This window comes from Liolophura sinensis, chromosome 4 (assembly GCF_032854445.1).
Source record: "Liolophura sinensis isolate JHLJ2023 chromosome 4, CUHK_Ljap_v2, whole genome shotgun sequence".
Lineage (NCBI taxonomy): Eukaryota > Metazoa > Mollusca > Polyplacophora > Chitonida > Chitonidae > Liolophura > Liolophura sinensis.
This window is the reverse complement of record NC_088298.1, coordinates 1,957,460-1,981,016: the sequence shown is the minus strand read 5'-3', so window position 1 is coordinate 1,981,016 and position 23,557 is coordinate 1,957,460. Positions and strand designations below refer to the sequence as shown.

Here is a 23,557-nt window from a genome sequence, read left to right as displayed (position 1 = left end):
AGTCAGTGAATAGTATGCAACTCTGCAGACCTTTGAACTAATGGAGCATTTGCTTTCCCTATCTGTACTTAGCTACTCGTTTTAGTACTTGGCTTTGCGACGATAAGGACAGTTCCAACTATTTGACAAGACAATGGAAAAAAATCTGGCTAGAATGTTCCATCGCTTTGTTTGAAACGTGTCTCTCCTCTGCATTACCAAAAACGTAAAACTGTATTCGCGTTATCTACCATTTCGGTATTCCCGACCCCATTGCTATATTCTCAATGGCTGTACAAGCTGTATTAGTAGGAGAATTTATGTCAGGCTTGACACTCGTACTTTCCTAACAAGGAATAAACAGTTACTCGGCCTTTCTCCACACGTGAAGTGTTTCATTCGCTTTCAATGGCCCTGTCTTCGGAAATTATTAGCACCCGTCTCGACAGGAAATTATTAGCACCTGTGCTGTGCACTTCTGGGACTGGTCGGGTGAGTGTATGCGTGTGTGTATTGATGGGTTGGGGGGGGGGGAGGATTTGTAATGGTGTGGTCATTATATTTGGGTATTATAAGTGTGAGGCTCCATTGTCGGACCCCCATCAATGCGAATAATCAGGGCCTTCTGACAGAGTAGAAAATACTGTGATTGCCAAGACTAAAAACAAAGACAGTGTCTGTCAGACAAATTTTTAACTGTATGTGTTAAATGTTAGAACAGCTGTTAGATTAAACAGCGATAAACTTGGAAATGCTCTAGTGCTATTTGTTCTCATCTGTACATCTCCTTGTACATCAACGCTCTGTGTCCCACGAGAATTTGGAAATGGAATTAAGGCTGTTGTAAACAACACTGAGTGCAATTTAAATTGGATTTCCAGTGTACGCATTTTTGCCCCAATGACATGCATTACCTAGTTAATGTATGTCAAGTCCAAAGCTAGTTTTTCCAACAATAGTAAATTTAAGGAGTTGGGTAGTTATATGTTTCTTTATTGCTCTGGACTGACAGACATATTTGTGCTAAACGCTGTGGGCAAGAATGTCTTTTTTCGTACATGTACACGATGGCGGTCAGACTTATGGGTGAAGAGAACTGGAGTGCTTGGGGTAAACCCCCGCCCATAACCAGGTACCTTATAAACCTCCTGACTTATAATCAGCAGCTGAAACGTCGAGAGCTGGATTTGAACACGCGACCTGATTTGACATAGCTCATCTTGCTATGTAACACAGACGACTGACTCTACAGTAGCAATATGTATATTAAACTTCAATTTTGTTTTGTCAATGTTTACCATCTGTCATTACAGTTATTCTCTTGCTTATGGTTATCATGATAGGACTCCGATTGACAGAAACACACTCTTACATGGATATTTTCTCGAGTGTCAAGTGCCTGATCCTAGCTTTGAAAGACTAGTCAGAGTTCACTTGTTGACAGTTGATGCACATCGTTAACAAAAACCATGACGTTGCCGTTAAACTGTACCTGCTTTCCGAATAAGTTTAACGATCAAGTCATTTTGGAAAATTGCCCATTATTGACAGAAAATAGCGGTTTTTCAGAGATATTAAATATGCCTCAGAAATGGACATTTTTTAATGTTTTTTTTTTGGCTTAAATTTCTTCACATTCCATAAAACCATAATATAGAATACCTTTGCGTGTATCCTTAGTGTCGAGATTGGTTATTTTTTCATAAATAGCTGCCCCTGTATATGTTGTTAAATAGAGTGTAAACAAATATTGGGAAAATAGTACAGTTATCTGAGTAATATGGCATTAAAATCACTAGATGATGAGGCTGGGTTTATGCATTTTCCCACCATCACTCGGTGGGCTCCGCCGAATGACGTCATACCTTTACCAACCTTTACGAGCTGTCGGAGCTTCGCCATTCAGTTCAGTGTTAAAAAGCCACACGAGAGACAACAAGCTTATCGAATTTCTACACGAAATGATTTGCTGTTTTGCATACGGTTGTACAAACAGGGCGTCGAAGAACCCTGGAGTTAGTCTTTTCAAGCTTCCAAACGATTTAGCCCTCAGAAAAGCATGGGTTCACGGTACAAGACGGAAGGATTTTACACCCACCAAACGCAGCCAATTTTTGGCTGGGCTGACACGAGCTGGGATAAGAAAGCCTGGTGGGCAGCTAAATTTTAGCTGTAGGGAGGAAAAAATTAGGCTTTAAATATATGCATACAAACTCTGGTGATAGGCTTGGTGGGTGTAAGACAAAGCGAGAGTTTATTCGTCATTAGTTTAATCAATCTTCCGGTAAAGTGACACAACCACGTGATGGCTTCTAATATATGTCGCTTTGATACACGCTATTCCATTGGCTGTGTCTCTCCTGTGGTCCAATGAGTGAACTTCTAACAAATTGTGAACTGTGTACAACAAAGCAATGGCCGTTTGACAGTTACCACAATGTCTGCGGTTTCTAACCGACTGCAGAGGACGGTTAAAACTGAAAACGGTCCCAAAATAATCGTATTGCTTGACTGCGTTACTCAAGAGTTAAAGGCTCAATTGCCGTGCGAAAACAAGTGACTTCCCTTCAAATGTTGCCCAGGAAAGGTGCGAAAGCAATCTTACACAGTGATAATCTATTCCCCATTATTTTAATCTCTGGTCCAGATTACGATGATTAGCGACACCGCAGTAAACAAAGCTCGGAATCTGAAGTCTGACCATAGATGCAAGTGACATAAATCGGAACTTGTGTGTCGTCCACTATGGGTTCAAATTCACACGGCAGTATACTTGCTTCTGTGTAGCTAGAATCTCTCTCGAAAATGACATCGTTTTGATACCAATTCCCAGGCTTTATAGACCAGCTAGACTTGGGTTTGGCTATCTATGACGTCACCCGCTGAGCTTTACCGGGCGGCCGGTTAAAGGTCGACTAGGGTAGTAAATCCATTGTTATTGGTAGACAGTTACCTTTCTCTGAGGCCCTCCTGGTAGCATACTATTAAACAGGTTATACTCTTTATACTGAGGACAAGTAGCTAAATCTGGACACTAATCCTTTAAGTGATGGATTACCTGCAAACTGCATGATTTACACAGACATTTCGCACAGTTGGCAGAGCGTCCGCTTCGGGACCGGTAGATCCAGGATCAATCCTTGGTCGAGTCACACCTAAGACTTTAAAAGAGGAAGTTGTAACTTCCTCGCTTGGCGTTCAGCATGAAGGGGATAGTGCAACGACTGGTTGACCCGTATCAGTATAATGGCTCGGGCGGGGCGGCTTACTTGCCTTCGGTAAGTCGTCTCAGTGATGCAGCACTAAATAAAAGAGCGGTGGAAATCCGTCCTGCAACAAAGGAGGCACATTACACGTGCATGCACCTTAATGATTCCTTCGTCGTCATATGACTGAAAAATTGTTGAGTACGACGTTAAACCCCAAGCACTCACTCACTCACTCACAGACATTTCCCTTGGCCTTTTAGCTACAACTGATCAGCTCTCTGTGTCGGTTGATCAGTCCGTCGATCCGTCCATTTTGCAGTATTCCATATTTCAACACGGGCTTTCTTACCCTTTAATATAGCTCGTCCGCTTAACGAGGGGTCTGAGTGTAAGACGTCGCGAAATCTCTTAGCGGGATATCACAACTATTGCGAATTCGCTTCATGGTTTTCATATTATTTCGAAGAAGTCACTTGTAACTACGTAGGATGTGACGGGAGATCCTCTTGAAAGAAATTAAGTATTAGATCTAATGAAATCAAGGATAACTTGATTTAACTGGCGCGAAACACGCTAGTTACTCACTAACCTCTTGTTTTCATCTGTGGCGAATGATATAGGAAAAACATGTTAGAGTGCTTTTTGCTGTTGCAGTTTTTTGTGTTTGTTGATTTCTTTTTGTTTCGCAAATATCGTGGTGGACACGCGCAGTTAATTTGAGCACAGGGGTAGTGCGTAAATCTGGCCAGTTTCCGATGCTGGAGGAGCATTGTGTGGTGGCTTGTAATTTCAGAATTAGAAATTTGAGCTAAAAAAAAAACAAAAAAAAAAAAACAAAGTAGGTGGCATGCCCGAGTCACGAGAACAGAAGTCATGCTCCAGTAAGCGGTCTCTGACCCCTATTGTGATGGATTTGACTTGTAGGGAGAGGGAGGAGGATGAGAGACAAGTCGGGCCGGAAACATCTTGGTCGACCTCAGACTCGTACATTTATCTGTACCACGTGTCCAGGCGTGTGTTTTGGCGAACTTGCGTGAAAACCTTGAACCATGACCGGTATTTTTTCTTTCTGTTTTGCATGTGTAGTATGCACTCATGGAGTATGATTGTTTGTTGTTCCGAAAATATAAACATCGGATGGATCTGAGCTATATTTAGCGTTGTTCACAATGTTAACCATATTGTGCTGACGGACACATGTTATCCATCAATGAAACAAGGAATCAGTCAAATAATCAGCCATCTAATCAATCAGTCAGTATGATAGTCAGTCGGTCAGATTTGTTATCTAACAAGGCGTTTTACTTATACATGTATACATAGATTAGTTTCCACGGCAACTTCATTACATGAAATGATTTGTGCCCAGGCAATACGATGTGTTTCTAATCAACATTTGTCAGTTCATAATTTCGTCGTCATATGACTGAAAAACGACGTTAAACCCCATGCACTCACTCAATCAATTAATAACTAAAGCCACTATCCTGCGCCTTAAAACCCGTTTATCCTACACAAATTATTCCCCACAACGTTAATTTATTTTATTTTATTGGTGTTTTACGCTTTAAAAACTAAACTTACATTTATTGGTGGACAAAACTAAATATAGCACTTTACAAGATATGGTTTTATACCAATGACAATTATGGCTACCGTGGCTTATAAGTATTTAAATTTTAATCCCGTTGATAATCCGTCTCATATATGATATCCCGTTAATCCTTCAATTCTGCCTTGAGCTTTAGCTATACTTATTCCTGTTTCTATGTACGAGGTTTGATGTAACTGAGAATTAAGTTTGTTTTTTTAGTGAGAGGCTTTTGGGTATCCCCTTCCCCCCCATCCCGGCAATATATGAATTACCCACTCCTTTCGTTTACTCTACCCAAAACCGACTCTGGACTGTAAATGTACAGGCTTCGTATAAACGTGTTACGCATAAAATCGAATGTGATGGGAGAACATTTATCACGGATCACGCTTGCGCTGTATCCGTATGTTGCTCTGGTTCTCTTACAAACAGAAGTACATTTACGCATTAACAGATAGTTGCGAAATTAGTACCAATACGGATCGGTGAGTATTGTACTAGTCAATACTGATGTTTATGCGCAGTGTACTTCACGTTGTGTATTTTATTGCCATAAACAAGTCCCTTCACCACCCCTCCATTCCTATAACGCCCACGTTTACTCTCGTTCCTCTTGCAAATTGCTAATTTCCCCGCTGAGCGTAATGAAAATATTTCAGGTTTGAATAATTCAATTTCATACCGCAGTATATACACCAAGATGTACTAAAGCGAAGATAGCTTCGGTGCACATAGCTTGTTTCTCTGTATACATATGTACCGTGTGGCCTTGTCACCGCACAGCCTCGAGGGTGTTAGCCTGGGGGTATTTAGTCAGTGAGGGGAGGGGGCCTTGGCTGAGGGTCACACAGACTAACCATCTGACAACGTATCCTAGTTAAGCTTACAAATTTGTGGTTTAGATCAACAAAAATAATCCCATTATGAATTAGATATTGCTGTCAGCAATCAGGTTTCAGTTGATTTATATGCACATGGAGTACATTCAAGCGTGGTAAGACTGTTGCTAAATAAACTTCTTACAACTCCTTGGTGAGTTGATATATTTATTGTGCGCTGTTCGACAAAATCATGTAATAAAGGACACCGGCATTTCGTTGCATTCAGACTTTTTCCTCGCTATCGCTCTGCCAGGACGTCACCAATTTACATAGCATGTTCTGATCTTCAGCATAAACATTTGTGTTTCTGGTTGCTACATGCTAACTTTAGCGGTGGAGGACTTTATTCAGGTGAGGCTGCATGCATATTCGACAACCTACTATTTTGTACAACTTTGTGATGTATATTTTTTGCTATGTTCACAGCTCATCAATATATCGCTAGTTGAATTTTAACTTTGGAGTCAAGCATATTTTATTTATTTTCCTTCTGGCAAAATCAATCAAGCGGTGAATTATTCATCTTACGGCCATCAATGCTCAACTATTTTTATAACACTTGATTAATTTAATTAACGCCAATCCCTAAATTCTTCAGATTTTCTGTAATCTCTCTAAGATTTTATCAGTCATTTATGTCGAGACACGTGGCAGACGATATTGTAAAATCTCGCGAGAACGAGATGATCAGGCAACTCTGCCAAACCAGGGGAAATAACCTTCGCCAAAACTTAGACAATTCATGAGTTTGTGTAATAATTATATATAAAAGCAGAAGTCCCAGAGACGCAGAGGTGAGGGTTAGAAATTGTCCTGTGGAATGAATCACTGCTGTATAAGGCCACGCCAATTTTGAATTGTTTTACATGTGGAATGTTAAAATCTTTCAGTGTCGGGAGGGTAAAAAATAAAAAATAAAGTCATTTAAGGTTGACATATAACTGCATTTTTCCTGTTAAAGAGATATTTATATGATTGGGGAGTCTTGAAAAAAAAAACCAGTAAAATCCTGAAAGAGTTACAAAATAACATGGTGCATTTTCAATTGTTAGATGTTTAAGAAAATAAATGACTGAAAACAATATTTTTGTGACGACACTTAATTTTTTCCAGTAAGAATTGAATTAATCAAATCCCCTACCCCCCCCCCCCCCCCCCCACTCCGGATCAAAACGACTTTTAAGTTGACCTGTATAAAGGTATATGATTCAGTCAGAGTTAAGGAATATGTATCACCAGAGGTCCATTACCTGGAAGTATGCAACTTACATATAGCTAGTCTCCACGGCACAGTGCACATGCTGCACACAAGTGGTGACGCCAAAGCTATAGTCCATTTTCTCTGGAGGCCCTTTTAGTGGAAACATTTCCCGGCTCTTCCCTAATTTCTTAGCCCGCCTTTGCACACATGTAACTGCTGCAAAAAATATGGCTTTATTGGGAGTCGAACTCACGCTGCCAGCAATGCTAATAAGGGGATCTCATTTATGAATACGACATACCGGTCTTCTATTAACCCACAGGTGACATTGTGGCTCTTGGTATGTACATATAAAGAGCGTATAATGTGTTAGTAAGTTTAAGTAAGATACAGTCAGGCTCAAAACTGTTCTTTTAAATATGGTCAGTAGTTGCTTTTTGTCAGCCGGCGTCTCGTTCCTTGTGGGCCTATTCTTATCGGGTTCACTGGGCCGAGGGAGACAGAAGTGCTCTCCAACTCCTGTGGTGGGTTAGAGCTATCGTTCTAACTAGTTAGTGACAGTATCAGTGATTGGTTAAACTAAGAATGTAGAGGGGAGGGGGGGGACGAAGAAGTTGACAGAATAAGGAGGAGGGGAGGGGGGTAACCCAGAAGCGGGGAGGGGGGGGGATATTGAGAGAACTGGGTTAACAATCAACGACGCTACGCTTCGCTTCCTTCGCTTTCAAAGGCACGTGGATTGTGATATCGAGGGTTGAATTTTTATCTTAAAATAAGACACTTGAATAAAAGTCTTACGCCTCATTTTTTTTCAAGCAATATGCCCGTTTGACGCACTGTGTATAACTACACTGTGTCAGACATCGAGAATGTACTTAAATTTCAAAAAAAAAAATATCTTGAAATATTTTTAACGCTGTCAACACGTTTCGGCTTGTTCAGATTGCGTTCCAAAGAATTACAGTTGGATTTTAAAAACTATCACGTCAGGTCCCGAATTGGGACCATACGTATTATAATCCATTGGATACTGAAATTCACCATGCCACAACGCTACACGTGTTTACCCTCAATCAACTGGTACATAAAACATGTTCATAGTTTCATGGTGATGTTATAGCTCCTGTGAGCCAATAAGCAGCACTATCTCTGGTCACGTGAGGAGACCAGCGGTGTTCACAAAGCGAATATATCCTAGGCGAGATAAGCCTGGAATAAGAGTTTACCATAAACAGACAAAAATTTTAAAAATAAAGATATAGGTAGAAAACTATTTCTGGAAATGTATTGCGAATGTGTCTAGCCTTAAATTGTCACAGTTTTATTGGTCTGTTGATCATGAAAAATCCCCATTTTCTCCCATGTAGTTCTATGTTATTTTTCACCCTTTCAAAGAACCCGGATACGCAAAACTGTGACTGACATTAACATTCTATTTAAAAAAGATATGAGGATATTGTAAATGAGTCCCAGCTTTTAATACTCAATATAATTAATTAGATTAAAAGCTTATCAATAACTCACATGAATGAGGCGATCAACGGTGATAAAAAGCCTTAGCTGTGATTGGACCAGGCAAAGTCATGGAAACTGAGCAGACAAAAGTTTATTTGCATTTGAATGGAAATTTCCAAATGCATTCCATCTAGATTCTCGTGAAAATAAAATGCATGTCTATAGCCACCCCTCGATGATGAATATAGGTATAATTACTTGATTTATACAAGGCATAATCAATTGATTCCAAAATATCCACAGATTTCAGCCTCTTACTTTTACATCTTTGAAGATGATATTGGCAAATCTGACAGACAATATGCAAAGTCCTCAACGAATACACTGTTCAGGACCATTAACCAGTCATCAGTTGGGTGAAAAACCGATTCAAACCTGGCTATTTCCGTATCAGTGCTATTTCACATGATGAACTCCAATCCAATACCCCCCTCCCCTCTCAAGTTAACTTCTGAAGTGAAGCATTCCTACATGTCTTATACAAGTCTAACCGTGCCACAAGGAGTGTTGGCGAGGCCGTGAGAGTGACGGGTACGCGTTTATATGTAGGACGATCAGGTGCGCGAGACCGACAGGGAGCAGTTAAAACCCTAACCTGGCGGGTTAGTAGGCCAACGGACTCGCTCTGAATAACACGACATATTTTACGCCGACTTAAAACGCCAACGTTTTGCTTTGCTGCCAGACGTTCCTTTTTATTTTGGTTATTTCTATCACCTCGATCTTTGTGATACCCCTGTAGGTGTCTGGGGAGGGGGGGATTAGAGGGAGTTAAATTGCACCCTAGATTTTGTTTGAGTTTGACAGTATAGAGGAAGCTTGTTTTGTATTCTATTCTTGTTACATTTCGTTATGAAAGAAAAAAAATACGACCCTGATTGAGATAAGCACCATTAACGCTTATCCTCGGGCAATGACTTTATTTATAAATTCATATAATGTAAATATTTTCCTCTTTTCGTGCAGGTTTCATCGCATTCAATTTTCCAATTAAACCACAACATGTAAATTATTGTTGACGTCTTATCTTCAAAATAAATTAGTAAACACAGGCTGACTGAGAATACATTTACTCAAGAAAAGAACGAAAAGGAGTTTTATGAAACAAAATGAATACCGGTAAGAGACAAAAAACATGACGACGCAATTCTTCGCCATGACGCATATATGTCCATAAAGTGCAGGTAAAGATTGCTACTTGTCTTTACATGAGTCCATTATCATTTCATATTTTATGGACTTTCTGTTATAGAATTACTCAACCACATCTCTGGTCTAGAATTGCTCGAGAACTTTTCTGGTCTACAATTAATCAACAGCATTTTTTGGTCTAGAGTACTAATTTCACAAATGTTTTGGAGTAATTCTAGACTAGAAAAGTTGTCGCGCAATTCTAGGCCAGAAAACCTGTCGAGCAATTCTAGGCCAGAAAACCTGTCGAGCAATTCTAAGCCAGAAAAGCTGTCAAGCAATTCTAGGCCAGGAAACCTGTCGAGCAGTTCGAGACTAGAATCGCTGTCGAGCAATTCTTGGCCAGAAAAGCTGTAGAGCAATTCTAGGCCAGAAAAGTTGTCGCGCAATTCTGGGCCAGAAAAAAAAGCTGTCGAGCAATTCTAGACCAGAAAAGCTGTGGAGCAATTTTAGACCAGAAGAGCTGTCATGAACATAATTTTATTTATTTATTTATTTGATTGGTGTTTTACGCCGTACTCAAGAATATTTCACTTATACGACGGCGGCCAGCATTATGGTGTGTGGAAACCGGGCACAGCCCGGGGGAACCCACGACCATCCGCAGGTTGCTGGCAGACCTTCCCACGTACGAACATAATTTTAGTGTTAGGTTTATTCACTCTCTGTGTTGTTGCTAATGAGATTATGAAGAAGGTCCGAGAAAGCCTCACGTGCCTCTTTCAAGGAGTATAACTTTTCTGAGATTTACTCTCCCTTTGAATCGCATTCCCTTGCTCTTATTGCCATGCGCCGGGTACGTCATAAGGACAGATGAATTTGATATTGATACCTGTTGTTCTTGTGATGGCGTTATGTTGTACACGAATCCTTCCATGCTTCGCTCCATGTATCCCGTGGTGAATACCTCTTGTAAGTCTATCTTTAGTCCCGCTTACAGAGATTTCCACTCAGTTATGCGCCCTCAAACTGTCCTGTGATGTGTCGTTAGGAAGGCTGGAGACATGTCTCTATCCTCGTAGTACACTTTTTTATACTAGAATAATGGCAAAACGTCCGACATTTCCAAATGATGTAATCAGAGCAAATAAGAAAATTCAAATAGAAAAAGACCCAGACAATGATATGAAATCCACATTTACACATTCTAAAAAAAAATTGTGGTTAGTTTCATGGGTAGAATAGAGCAGAAAAAACAGCTTTATCTGCATTGTGTGGAGAACGACTTGAGCCAGTTAGGTTATCCATTTAGTTTTAACAAAAAAGAAGATAGAAATGATTGAAGTTTGGTCACAAGCAACGAAGTATGCGCATTTAAAAAATCATGCGCAACAACAACAACAAATTCGTCCCCTCATAGTGCTGCTCATAGCATGTTGATAATGATTCAAAAACACATCGGCAGTGTTCCGAGAGAACCATTTACTTATTTATTTGATTTGTGTTTTACACTCTACTGAAGATTATGTCACTTATATTTGACCTTGAACTTGAACTTGACCTTGACTAATATTACAAAAGCCAGACAGATTACGGCATCGTCCTTACCTTTACAACATGTTTACTGCGCGGTACTTTTGTTAGAACTGAAGTGGGGGAAAAAAAGGAAAGATAAAAATAAGCCATTCTTGGACATCCAGCAATGCAATCTTTTTTACCTTCTTTTGAAAAGATTTGACTGAGCAATTTGCGCCTAGCAACGTTTTATTTACGTAACACCATTCAAGTATTTCTTAGTACATCGTATTCATTTATAGCAATGTGGCAGGGTTAGGTGTCAAATTTTCCTCATTGATAAAGGTGATAAGTTTAGTTTTGTAAATACACAGATAAATATTAAAGTTCTCCTCACCCAACCTGGTGATTGGAGAATACTGAACTTTGTCCCCTGTCGGGTAACTGGAGGTGAAACTATTGAATCTATTTGCAAGAATCGTTAAAATTAGCCCCTCACTGTATATGCCTTGACTGACAGTAGCGTAAGATCACGTGACCTACGGTAGGTAAATGATTGTGCGCACTAGGGTGAAGAGTGTGATATTCCAGCCTTTTTTTAGGCTACCCCTGGCGGAGCTAAGAACCGGCCTTCAATGGGTAAACGGTTGAAAAGGGGGAAGGGAGGGGGATTAAAAAGCCTTCCGTGGATAGATCTGGGTCCAGCTGCCCGTGGCCTATCTGACATATCACCACTACACAATACCCAATAGAATTTCAACTGATAAATCTGTTTGTAGTTTTTGGGTGGAAGCTTGTATATAATGTGCTAGTATGGTTTACCGAGGGTAACAGTCCCTGGGGAGGGTTAAGCAGCTTAGTTCGTCAGGGGTAATACCCGTACCGTACTATGCCCTATAGTAAGCACTAAGACCGATCGATGAAGATTCTACCTGGAGACAATTGACAGGTTAGTCCCATATGTATTCTTTATTAATATCATAGTATGACTACTGTCATCAGCTTCTACCTGTATAAGGGCACCTGTTTAGCGTATTGATCAATAATATTTATCTACATTATTGTCAATTTGGCCTAAAGCTATATTCACGGTACACCCAATATCAATCAGTTTCATTTTTAATTCTTCAGTGGTATAAAAGTATGTTGATAAGAGCAATCACTTGCATAAGTAGATAGGTATTTAGCGTATTGTTCGGAATTATTTACCTACATTTTTTATTGTCAATTTGCTGTATAGATGCATTCAGGGTACGCCCAATGTTAATCACTTTTTGTATTAATATCTCAGTATTAACACAGTCTGTTACCTGGATTTATTTATTTTTTTTAGTTGATTGGTGTTTTACGCCGTATTCAGAAATATTTCACTTATACGACGGCGGCCAGCATTATTCTGTTACCTGGATATAGATATATATATATATATTTAGTTTTTTTGGTTTATATACAGTAGACACTTTTTCACGGAAACGTTACAAAAGATAACCGCTTAAATAAAAAATATTTATTTTATTTACGTTTTGGTTAGAGGGGCATAAATAACCGAGTTATCATCGAACAACCCACTGGTGGGGGGGGGGGGAGGGGAAGAGTGAGGACATCAGTCATAGTTTGTTGTCAGGGTAAAGGTTAGCTAAAGGTAAAGCACAACTGGTGATTGATATTGTAATCGAAAACATCCCTGAGCAACAGCTTGGAAATTTCCCCACTAGTTACACGCTACCTTCGTTTAAATCCAAGTAGCTTTAAGCTTATGGTTTCTGAATTCGACATAGACATTCCACACCAAAAAGTCGCCTGTTGGACTTGTACAGACGTTTGTCTTCCATCTTCCGTTCTTCTTCTTTTTCTTCGCCTATCTCTGTCTTGCTTCGTTGCTCTGTTTTTCTGGACTGAGCTGTTAAGCGTTGCGCTTATTTATGGCGTTTAGGGGTTTATGAGGAACATGGTGACCCGATGATTACCACCCTATACGTAGGTTACGCTTAAACTGTAGAATTTCCCTCCTCCTCCCCACAACCAGAAACCCCAATCCATCCTTTTCTCCGTCGATAAAAATATTTTTGATCATTCATATAAATAAGAAAGGACAAACGCTTTAAAGATGCCCAGAAGCGTTTATTACATAACGCTTTCTTTAACACTTTTCAAAAATCTTAAGATTTTTCAAACACGTTTTGTTAGTCGTTTCACGCATGTAGATACGAATAACAAGTATTTAAATTCTAAGATTAAATCGCATGAGTTCTGGCCCGCAAACGTTTGTGGCTACGGACCTCATATTTAAGCTATCATTTGCATCAGATGCCTTCTGGGCATATATGCCAGCTGTCAGATTCGTGGGTGTCAGTGCCCTGAGAAAAAATTGGCGTTCAAGAATGATCTTCATGATAGTACATTACGCGGTAGCCAAATTCACATATTAAAAATGTGGTCTTAGGCACAAAACCTAAGCAATTAACGCCCTGCAATAAAATGTAATATTGTGTGTATGTGATGCAGGATGTCTTTATTATGTAGAAAAGACGGCAAGGGTGTGATTGTCAAAGGGGCGATAACTCCCACATCTGCGGCCAGCCGTAAACGTGTTCACAGCACGCTTACAGTAGTTTTTACAAGACGAAGACGTCTCTGTTAGACAAATTTACAACACTCATATAAATCTCATTTTTCGTTTGTCTCACAGCTGTAAATATGTCAGGGGTAAATTGACTTTCCATTTTCTCGCCTGCCCGTAACAGTTTGTCACCGTTACTATCAACTTCATATTGCCAGGCCTAGAGATAAGCAAGCCTAACCCTCAACCCCAACCGTCTGACTTAAATACCTGTCCTCCATTCGTGAGTTTACTCAGCACTCGGCATGCACCCCGTGGTAAATTGTACTCAGTGGCCATATGTATTCAAATTGTGAATGAAAGGAAAGTATTAATTTATGCTTAGTTACGTTGTTTTTTGTTTTTTACGAGAACATTGAATTTTTTTTGGTTATGTAAATAAGGTCTTAAATAGCTGAAATGTTGTGTGTATTTTTGAGCACATGGGTTTGATATCAGTTACAACGCTATAGCGCTGCAGGGCCGGGGAATAAGTAAGGGTTTCTTAGGCTCGAAGATCAGGATATCCGTCTATATGTCCTTTGTGTATATCTGCACATCCCCAGGTTCAGACTAAGGTCACTTAACGGGTGAATGAAATTGTAGTGAACGAAGAGAACGACTTTGTCGAATGCCACTTTTTTAGCAGAAACACCCAGTCTAGAGATAATCTCCGCCCTATAAGGGAGGACATGAGTGAAAGGTTTTAATACAAAGGAACGGTAATTTCAATGCGCAGTACCGTTTTTTTTTTGTTTGCATTGCGTTTAATACACACAATACTGCGCTAAGATTCATATTTTTTAACGTCATGATGAATTTTGTACCATGCTGACACGGTTTGTTTTTGCTGTTTATCAAATGTGAATTTTCAAATAATAACATCATTTTCTTCCCTTTCGGCGGTTTATAAGTGAATATATTGGGATGGTCTCTTAACTCATTGCCTTCAGCTGGGTAGACTTTTAAATCTGGATTGGTTGGGTCTGACTTTCACAAGCGTAAAGTGCGTGACGTAAACAGTTTAATGTACATATATACATGTGTTAGACCCCAGGAAAATACTCACTGTAATACCACATTTTAGATGTTCCATTGCACATTACTCCGATCTAAAACGCAAACTCATTTGCAAATGTCACAAGGTTGTATTTCGTCGGCAGTTCGTCACCGACAATCATGTGCCACTTTTATAGCAGCGTCTGTTTTTTGTTGTTGTCGATATGCCCCAATATAACTCAGGTTTTGCTCGTTTTTGAAAGCCTAAAGGTCGTGTATGAAGGTACGAACATTCACAAAATACAACAACCTGTCGTGCGAGGCGACGGTTATAATATACAGGAATAATGTGATTGTGTACGGTATTGATTTCAGAGAACTCAGTTTAAAGTATCGATGGTGTGCCAGCGGATATTTAACCCTACCCTAACATTGATTCTCACCACACACACAGTTAACCATACAACCGGATCTTATGAAAGTACTTTCACAGGGAGGGGGTAGCAGATAAATTTCCCGTCATGCTTCAATACAAATGGCCCCCGGGGAAAGGAGATTTTTCATATTGGAGAAAAACCAAAGAGAGCTTCATACAAGTGCTCGGTACATAAACTCTTAAGAGAAAAAAAAAAGAAAAAAAGTCATCACTTCTATTTAATTAACTAAATGTTTTACTGGTAGATATTGACTATATAACGTGGCAGACACTCAACTGTAGTTTCACGTTTTTCATTGTGTTTTGCTATACAGCTGGACTTCTGATATTGATGTCAAATGTAATTTTTATAGGCATAAGCTTCAGGTAACAAGTATTGTTGTGCGCAATGAAGACCACTGCAGAATCATGCATTTAAACGACTTCAAAATATTTATCTGCCTGTATGTAAGCAAGTCCGGTAACATGGTTATCAATTTCAGCTCTCATGATAAACCCCGTCGTTACGTCATAAGTCACGTGACATTTCGCATTATGCGCCTGCTTGCTTGAAAAGTGCCGCAGTCTATCGCGAAAGAAAACCAAGTTCTGTTGACATGTTAGTTAGTACGATAAATCTCAAAATCTAGACGACGATACTTGAATGTAATATAGAGCTTCGGGCTTGTATAGAAAATCACAGTGAGAGTTGAGGGTTGAAAAGTTTAAATTTTGCTTATAGCATCGGACCTTTCCCACGCTTCCAACATGCTTCTCTGCTGACTATACCCGGGGTTATCACGATTGCTCTGGTAGATCGGGGACATAGACGCTGGGGCTCATTCCTGCCTTCGTCTACCCCTGTCCTCGATGAGATCCCCAGGCCTCAAGACTCGGTGTTAAAACGCGTTTGTTTTTATGTTAATAAGCTATTTCAAAGCGCGACACGCTAGAAGATTCCACTACAGATAAGTCAAACCCATCTAATGACCGATATCATCTGTAAGAAGGTCACGACTCGTACTTTATCACATGTTAGTGACGTAGACACTCCATCCAGAGCATATTCACAGTTAAATACATGTACTTTTTTGACGAAATTCTCTTTGATCGCAGAGTTTTTTTTATTTAATTTATGAAGAAGGCCTAGTGAAGTACTATTTATGAAGTCATTTTGTTGCTTTCATATCTGTGTGTGAGTGTTTCCTCCCCCTCCGCCCTCCCCCCACCCCCGGTAAATCTTGTCGCCTATCGATGATCTATCCCAAACTCTCTAAGTCAGACCAATTCTTTAGATATGCCAATTACTAACTACATGTATACCAAATAGTACCCTGTCACTTATTTCGGGTAATTTTCAACAAGCCCTAGAGTAAGACATTTTTCAGATAATCTTTCATTCATTCGCCTGGAATATTACTTGCGTCCTTCCAACATCATTGGAACTGATGAGTGCTTCTCTTTGCATGATTCCGTCCTATTTTCGTGCTTTTTATACTTTCTTAGTTCCTTCGTGTTTTGTGTTAAATTTTGTTTTGGGAATTGGTCTTGAGCCGGAACGTCCGTTTTGGTTGACGGCTGGTATATGTCTGTTTCGACGCATAGAAGAAAATTGTACTTCATGTTGGAAGGTTTGTCAGCAACCTGCAGATTGTCATGGGTTTCCCCCGGGGCTCTGCTTGGCGGCGTAGTATGAGTGAAACGCCAATCAAATAAATTAATAAGATATTGTACTTCACTTCCGATTAGTGATCAAAGGTGGGGGGTTTTCCTTTTTTTCCAATTCTTGTCAAATTGGGAATTTCGCAATAGTTGCATGCGACCGGCGCAAAGCCTACATTGTTTTGCAGTCAGGCATACATCGTAAACGGTACGCGTTTGACCGACCGAAAGACGATATAGAGCGCTTTATGGAGAACCCCTTGTTCAAGGAAAGCTACTAACAAGGAAAGCTAAGTTACTTACAAGGAAAGTTACTAAAAAGGAAAGCTAAGTTACTATAAAGGAAAGTTACTAAGGAAAGAAAACTACTTTTACATTTAAAGTTACTAACAAGGAAAGCTAAGTTACTAACAGGGAAAGTTTACAGCTTTTGTTGGGCATGTGCTAAATAGAGAAGCACAGTTTTAAGACAAGAGTTTCGCTTGTGTATCCTGTGTGAAAATAGCGTGTACAATTCTGTACAAATAGTTTGCATTTATTGTCAGCCAGTCGTGTGCAAATTTGTATTAGAGCTAGCATATACGTAGACACGCAATCTTTCTCTCAGTTAGGAGGCCTGTATGTTCAAAGACTGAAAACTGTGTAAGCAGATTTTATAGTTATAGGCCTTTCCAGAGACAAAAGGTACAAAGCACATATTTGCGGAATTATTATTTGGTACTAAGTAATGGAATATTGCATGTTGGCAGCTGTACTTGGTAAGGGTTTGTATTAGTGTAGCCCATTTAAATGACTTCTCATGAGTAGGCCTACACGTCCACACAGATTGAACAATTAATATCAAACGTATACAAAAAAATCTAGAGACATGATAAATCACATTTTTATGTACTGAAGGATTTTCTGTTGTTTACCTTATGATTTTTTATGTCCAGTTAATTTGCTTAACTGGTTCTTTATGTAAATAGACACTTACATAGCTTACAGAGCCATTTCTGATTTCCACAAAGGCGAAAACATACTATATTTAACCAGGGCCTTTGGGTTTCAGTAATGGACATTATTGTAGGTTTGATTAATTAAACATGAAAGGATGCATGAAAAGGCACTCTAAAACGAAGATTAGTGTCTTCAGGGAAATAAAGAATGTTATGAAAAAACGCAAATTTTATTTCCGATATTGCCGTGTTCTAAATTTCAAGTTTTTGCTGACTGAGCAGATTTGGTCATAATTTGTGAAGACCCTGAAGATGAAGTGCATTATCCAAATCTGTTATATACATGTATCTGGACAAGGGTTTATTCCGGTAACATAAGTTATTCCTGGTTCCGCATGTTTTAAATATCGAACAAATATAAAGAATATATATATATATATATATATATATATATATATATATATATATATATATATATATATATATATATATATATATATATATATATATGTATATATATCTTGGCGATCAGATACACTTGTATCACACAGATATATATATATCTTGGCGATCAGATACACTTGTATCAATCTGTCAAGACGTCTAAATCCGCCTAATCGCACGAGACAGAGATGACCTAAGGCGGATTAAGAAGACTTATTTCAATCAACCGAAGCAGATTACCAATTATCTGTTATCGATTGTCCTCAACGACTGATTTTGTTGATAAAGCGAGGACAAGAAATAAAAAAGAGGGCCAAGTATTGAAGAAATACAGATACAGGTATGGAGTCGATGGGTGTTGCATACGATGTTTTAGTGTACTATCCATTGAGTTATGTGATAAAAACTCCAAGAGTTTGTTAAAAATTGTATTCTAAAGTCCGGAAATTTGTGGAGTGCAGTACGCTATAACGTCTCTTTTTCGCTCATTTCACTAGTTCTGGTGATCCGCTCATTCTTCGTCGTCGTTGTTTTTTTTGGTGAGGCGTTCAGTTTTCGCCCTGTTTCTGATGAAACGTTAGCCCTTACCCTGTTTTAGGGATCAGCTAATTTTGTTGCCTTTCTCTCGGTGATCCGACCATTCTTTGTTCTGTGTGGGTGGCCAGCTTTGATCCCCATTGTTTACCACACTCAGTACGACCCACTATCCCCATTTATGAAAAGCAACAACAAATAGTAATGTGATATCCATGGTATGTCCGGTTAGATGCATGTGAGGTATAACTTTAGATTCCACTTTAGGTTTTATAAATGATATCACTCACCAGGTATTGTTTTACTAAAAAAAAGTAGGTTCATTCTGTTTTAAATAAAAACCAATGAGGACCATAATTATACATGTACATAATACGCCTTAAGGAATAATCGGTTAATCAAACCTAAATTGGTCTTGAGAAGTCTCGCCTATATATATCCCATGTTCATCATTGCATGACAACGACGATGTATATGAGGCAAACTGGTGTAGTAAGCATGGCTAATTACGGAGTACAAAGGATACAGGAAACTGACGTCAGGTGGTGGTAGTTACTATTCATCCCGTAATTATCATAAAATGTCATCAACAATAAAATCTTGTTCTAACTGTATTGATCTGGCACTGGTCAATGACGTCTCAGGTTCAGTTCCGGTTCCGGTTAGTTCGTCTGCAGCTTTAAATCAGTAGGTTTGTTAGCTATCCGGTAATCTGGTTAAAATTGGTGAATGTGACCTTGACCGCCAACAAAATAAATGAATAAAGTGAGATGCAAACCTATCACGTGTTAACATTGCTCCTGTCTGTGATTTTCACGCTCTTTTACATTAAATCTTTTTAGTATCCGTCATCTTTGAGTACACTGCAATGCGCCATCTTTGAGTACACTATAATGCGTCATCTTTTCGTTCCACTGAACCTTGACCTCCTGAACCTCATATTGCATCATTGCTCATTCAAAGCCGCGCTCATCCTGGCACTTCACTCCATTGAAGCATCGGCACGCAGACAACGATGGAAAAGTGTAGGTAAATTAACAATACTCTATATTCTGAGACTATATTCTGAGAACTATGGCTGGTAACAACTGGAAATTATACCGTGTTAGACAACAGAACAGTCGGCACAGCATATAAGTATTGTAAACGTCAAGAAAGCCTGTTTTTTCGGCCCTGAAGGCTAGCTTCTTATTGACTTCATGTTTTTAGGCAATACTTCCACCTTCGTGTCTACGCGAGTAAAGCTTGCTGGCGCGAGTAAAACGGCAAATATCCTGATGGTTTGGTCTCAAATGTATGAGTTGAGAATTTCACACTACATAGTATAAAAAGCATTATCACAGAGTGTAAAACCAACTCTTCCAACGCAATCTTCGGATATATGTACATTATGTGCCCGCAATACCTGTACATTTGGATGGCTCAATGTTTTTGTACGGGTTTTAGGAGATTAACGAAAACCAGCATTGCCTCATATGATACTGCTAACGATGCAGATAGCAACAACAAGAACGACGACGGCAACGTCATTTTCTTATTGACACTCGTATATAGGTTGTTTGTAAGTTTGAGGATTTTTTTGTTTTCATACATTTCCGCATTTGTCACCACATGTTGTTATAATCTACTTAAGAAAATTTCGCCTTATAACCACAAAACCACTTCAACAATGAGACAAACAAGCACATTGTAGACAACAACTCTGAGACGAGGAGATGTCGCCAGCAGGGGGCGCTGCCTTCAAAATGGCTGTCATGTGTAGTACTTGTTGTTCACGCTGATCCAACTCTTCTATAGAAAATAAGTGGAAATTTTCCTAAGCACTCGTCATCATTCAATGGGTGTAGATAGATGGGCTCTATGCGTGTCTGTTTGATGCAATCTGACATGAAATCGTTCTTATTCCACTGCCACGTGACGCCTGACCAGCGTGAGACTCGGCTGACGCAACATGGCTGCCCGGACCGATGAACGTTTTATCTCAACACATGGCCAGTCACGCGTTATACGATCATTACTGTGTTTGTTGTTGAACTAAAATAACATGAGCATCTTTTTTTCCATGAAACAATTTCCTCCTATCAGATCTTTGGGATCTGAACGTTTTCGTTCTCACATAATATGCCTTTGGCCACTCTCTTTGTCTTCGTGCCTCAAAACCGACTTTCATCGGCAAAATTCGGAAGATCACAGTGACGGCTTCGGTAAATTCCGGAAAATACGTTCTCTTTGGTGGCCTGTCTTTACAACGTTTCAGCTTGTATAATACTGAACGTTTTCGTTAAGACCTCTCTGGCTCAAAGTGGTTTTAGCTGCGACAAACAGGGCTATAAGTTGCTCGGTCTACGTGTCTCTCTGTCGGTCTGCCGTCCGTCAGTGCGTCAGTAAGTTAGTCCGTCAGTCTGTGGGTCAAAATTTTAACATCATGTGTTCTAACATGGACCATTTACTTAAGCCAGAGCTCTGCATGCATGACGACATGGATTTTTTGCAGAAAGTTGCAGTTATTTCAAAATTTGCGCTAGTTCTTACAATACTCTGATACAATGTTGCAATGCACTCCTATTGTATGTATATTATATATCAACAATTACGAAATATATTTAAAGATGAAACAGACTGTAATAAAAAGTCAAGAAAAATATTTTTAGAGATATTAAGTCTGCATTGTTTTTATACCACTGGTAATTACATTTTGAGTAGTTTTATATGAGTGACACTGGATAAATTACAATTAAGCGCACTCCATATTTTAATGTAATTCTTTTTTTTAGTCATGGTGCTATAGGGTTGTGTAAGCTGCTATTATTTACGTGAACAGTTAGAATAAAGCTTGAGGTAAACTGATAAGATCCTTTATTTCAGCCGTGACGTACGACTAATTGCATAATGTCCCAGTGTCATGGATGCACTGATTTACTGTAAATGTTGGTGTCTTATATCGAAAGATTCCATAGTTAAATATCTGCCCCCGTATAGGTGGGATTCGGGGACAGTGGATCCAGGGTCAGTCCTGGATGTCACACATAAAACTTTAACAGAGAAAGCTGTAGCTTACCCGCTAGGCGTTCAGCATTAAGAGGATAGTGCAACGACTGATTGACCCGTATCAGTATAATGGCTCGTGCAGGGGGCCTTACTTACCTTCGGTAATTTGTCTCAGTGAAGCAGCACTAGATAATTGAGCGGTGGAAATCCGTCTTGCAATAAGACGCGCATTACACGTACGTGTACTCTAATTTAAGGACTCCGTCGTCGTATGACTGAAAAATTGTCAAGTACGACGTTAAACCCCAAGCACTCACTCACTCCGCATAGGTGGGTCGATATGGTGAGGGGCAAAAAGCGTATGTAGGCCAATCAGGGACGCCGTGACACAAGTATATGTCTTATTAGTGGCACAGACATGGCGTTCTCTCGAAAGAATAATCTGTTAAATTTAACAGGAAGTTCGTGGTGTATAAAATGTTAGAATGCATTCTGTTATTGTATTACATTATTCTGATAAATATAGCACTCCTGTGACTGCATCAGACTGACAGGGTATCACGTTGAATATGACACAGTTTTATGTTATTATGTCAGAATACATTCTACAATCACTCAGACAACAGACTCTCTGATAAAATTAACAGATTATTTTTTTTTAGTGTAATGCGGAATTCTTCTGCAGAGCCGGCTATTATATGACAAATTGGCACTTCCCTTGGGTTCGTTATTATATGTTAAAGTCTGCACACATCGTCATGACAGCGTCTACCGCTTAAGTTAATAACATTTCCTTATTTAGAAGGCGCGTGTTACGAAACGTGCTGAGGAAGTAAGCAAAGTTGCTTTTGTTTTGAACCACCTGTAAAATCCACCCCGAATGACGAAATGCCCAGCGGAACCTCGGTTAATTTGGCCTAGTGTGGAATATTTATAGTCTGGTACATCAACTTTCATGAACTGCCCGAAAATAGCCAGGCCTCGTGGTTGACAGTTACATAAGCGTTCATGCGAAATATTTTGAATTTTTTTATTTGGGTTCTTTTTTTTTTTTGGAGTTTGTTAATTATCATAGGCCAACGGTGCATAAATTCGTGTTATTTGCAAACGAAATTGACTGGTGCAAAGTAAACAGGAATCAGAAAAGGAACCGCTGACAGTAAGTTACACTGAAAAAATATAATCTGTTGATTTTAACAGAAAATCTGTTGTCTGAGTAATGCTAGAATGTACTATGTTTTTATAACACAATATTCTTCATATTAAACATAATAATATCCTATTAGTCTAACAGAATCTTTGTGTTGAATTAATAGAATATGTGTGTTATATTTAACAGAACAATCTGCTGCAAATAATAGAATACAGTCTAGCATCACTCAGACAACAGACTTTCTGCTAAAATTAACAAATAAATTTCTGAGTGTACGCATCAGAATGGTAGTTTGTTGTGTGACAAGAATTCGTTTTAATTCAGGGTCATCATACAAGGATTACATGTGGCGGTACCGTTGGTATACGTATTCATATCTTTCTTTTAGGTGGTATAAAATTAAAAAAAAATAACTTCAAAGTGAAAAGAACCTTTAATAGCTCATTTGCGTAAACAAAAAAAAGAAAAAAAAAGAAAAACAGAACAGGGGAATTAATATGAACAAAATGTCCGGAAGGTATCAAATTCCACTAGCAGGAATTTCCTAAAATAACTGGAAACATGTTACATGATGTTGAGATGGGCGAGTCCTGTCAGCTGGCCGTGAATGAATAAAATGTGTCGAAACCGATAGAATTGTGTGTTTAAATGTTAACTTCAACTCGAGACATTCCTTTCCGAAATTTCCACGTTCTCCGAGTAAATCTGTCAAAATGGCGGACGTGTCCGGAGCCGGCGTTGTTGTGTAAACATGTCACTTACTTCGTGCTCCTGTTTTGATGTAAGTAAATATACGTCGG

At 39.2% G+C, this 23,557-nt stretch overlaps 1 protein-coding gene across 6 annotated transcripts in view; it reads left to right on the top strand.

Moving 5' to 3' along the window:
- The window catches only part of LOC135464975 (sodium-driven chloride bicarbonate exchanger-like), a 56,304-nt gene that overhangs the window by 6,435 nt on the left and 26,312 nt on the right, over positions 1–23,557 (top strand). For 2 of the 6 annotated variants that reach the window (XM_064742561.1, XM_064742559.1), the window contains exon 1: positions 11,805–11,974. The exons of 1 other annotated variant lie outside the window; for it this stretch is intronic. The gene's annotated coding sequence lies outside the window, so the exon portion shown is untranslated. Of the gene's footprint in view, positions 1–11,783; positions 11,975–23,557 lie in introns of those variants that run through there. 3 more of the 6 variants (XM_064742564.1, XM_064742562.1, XM_064742563.1) reach the window with 3 other exon arrangements.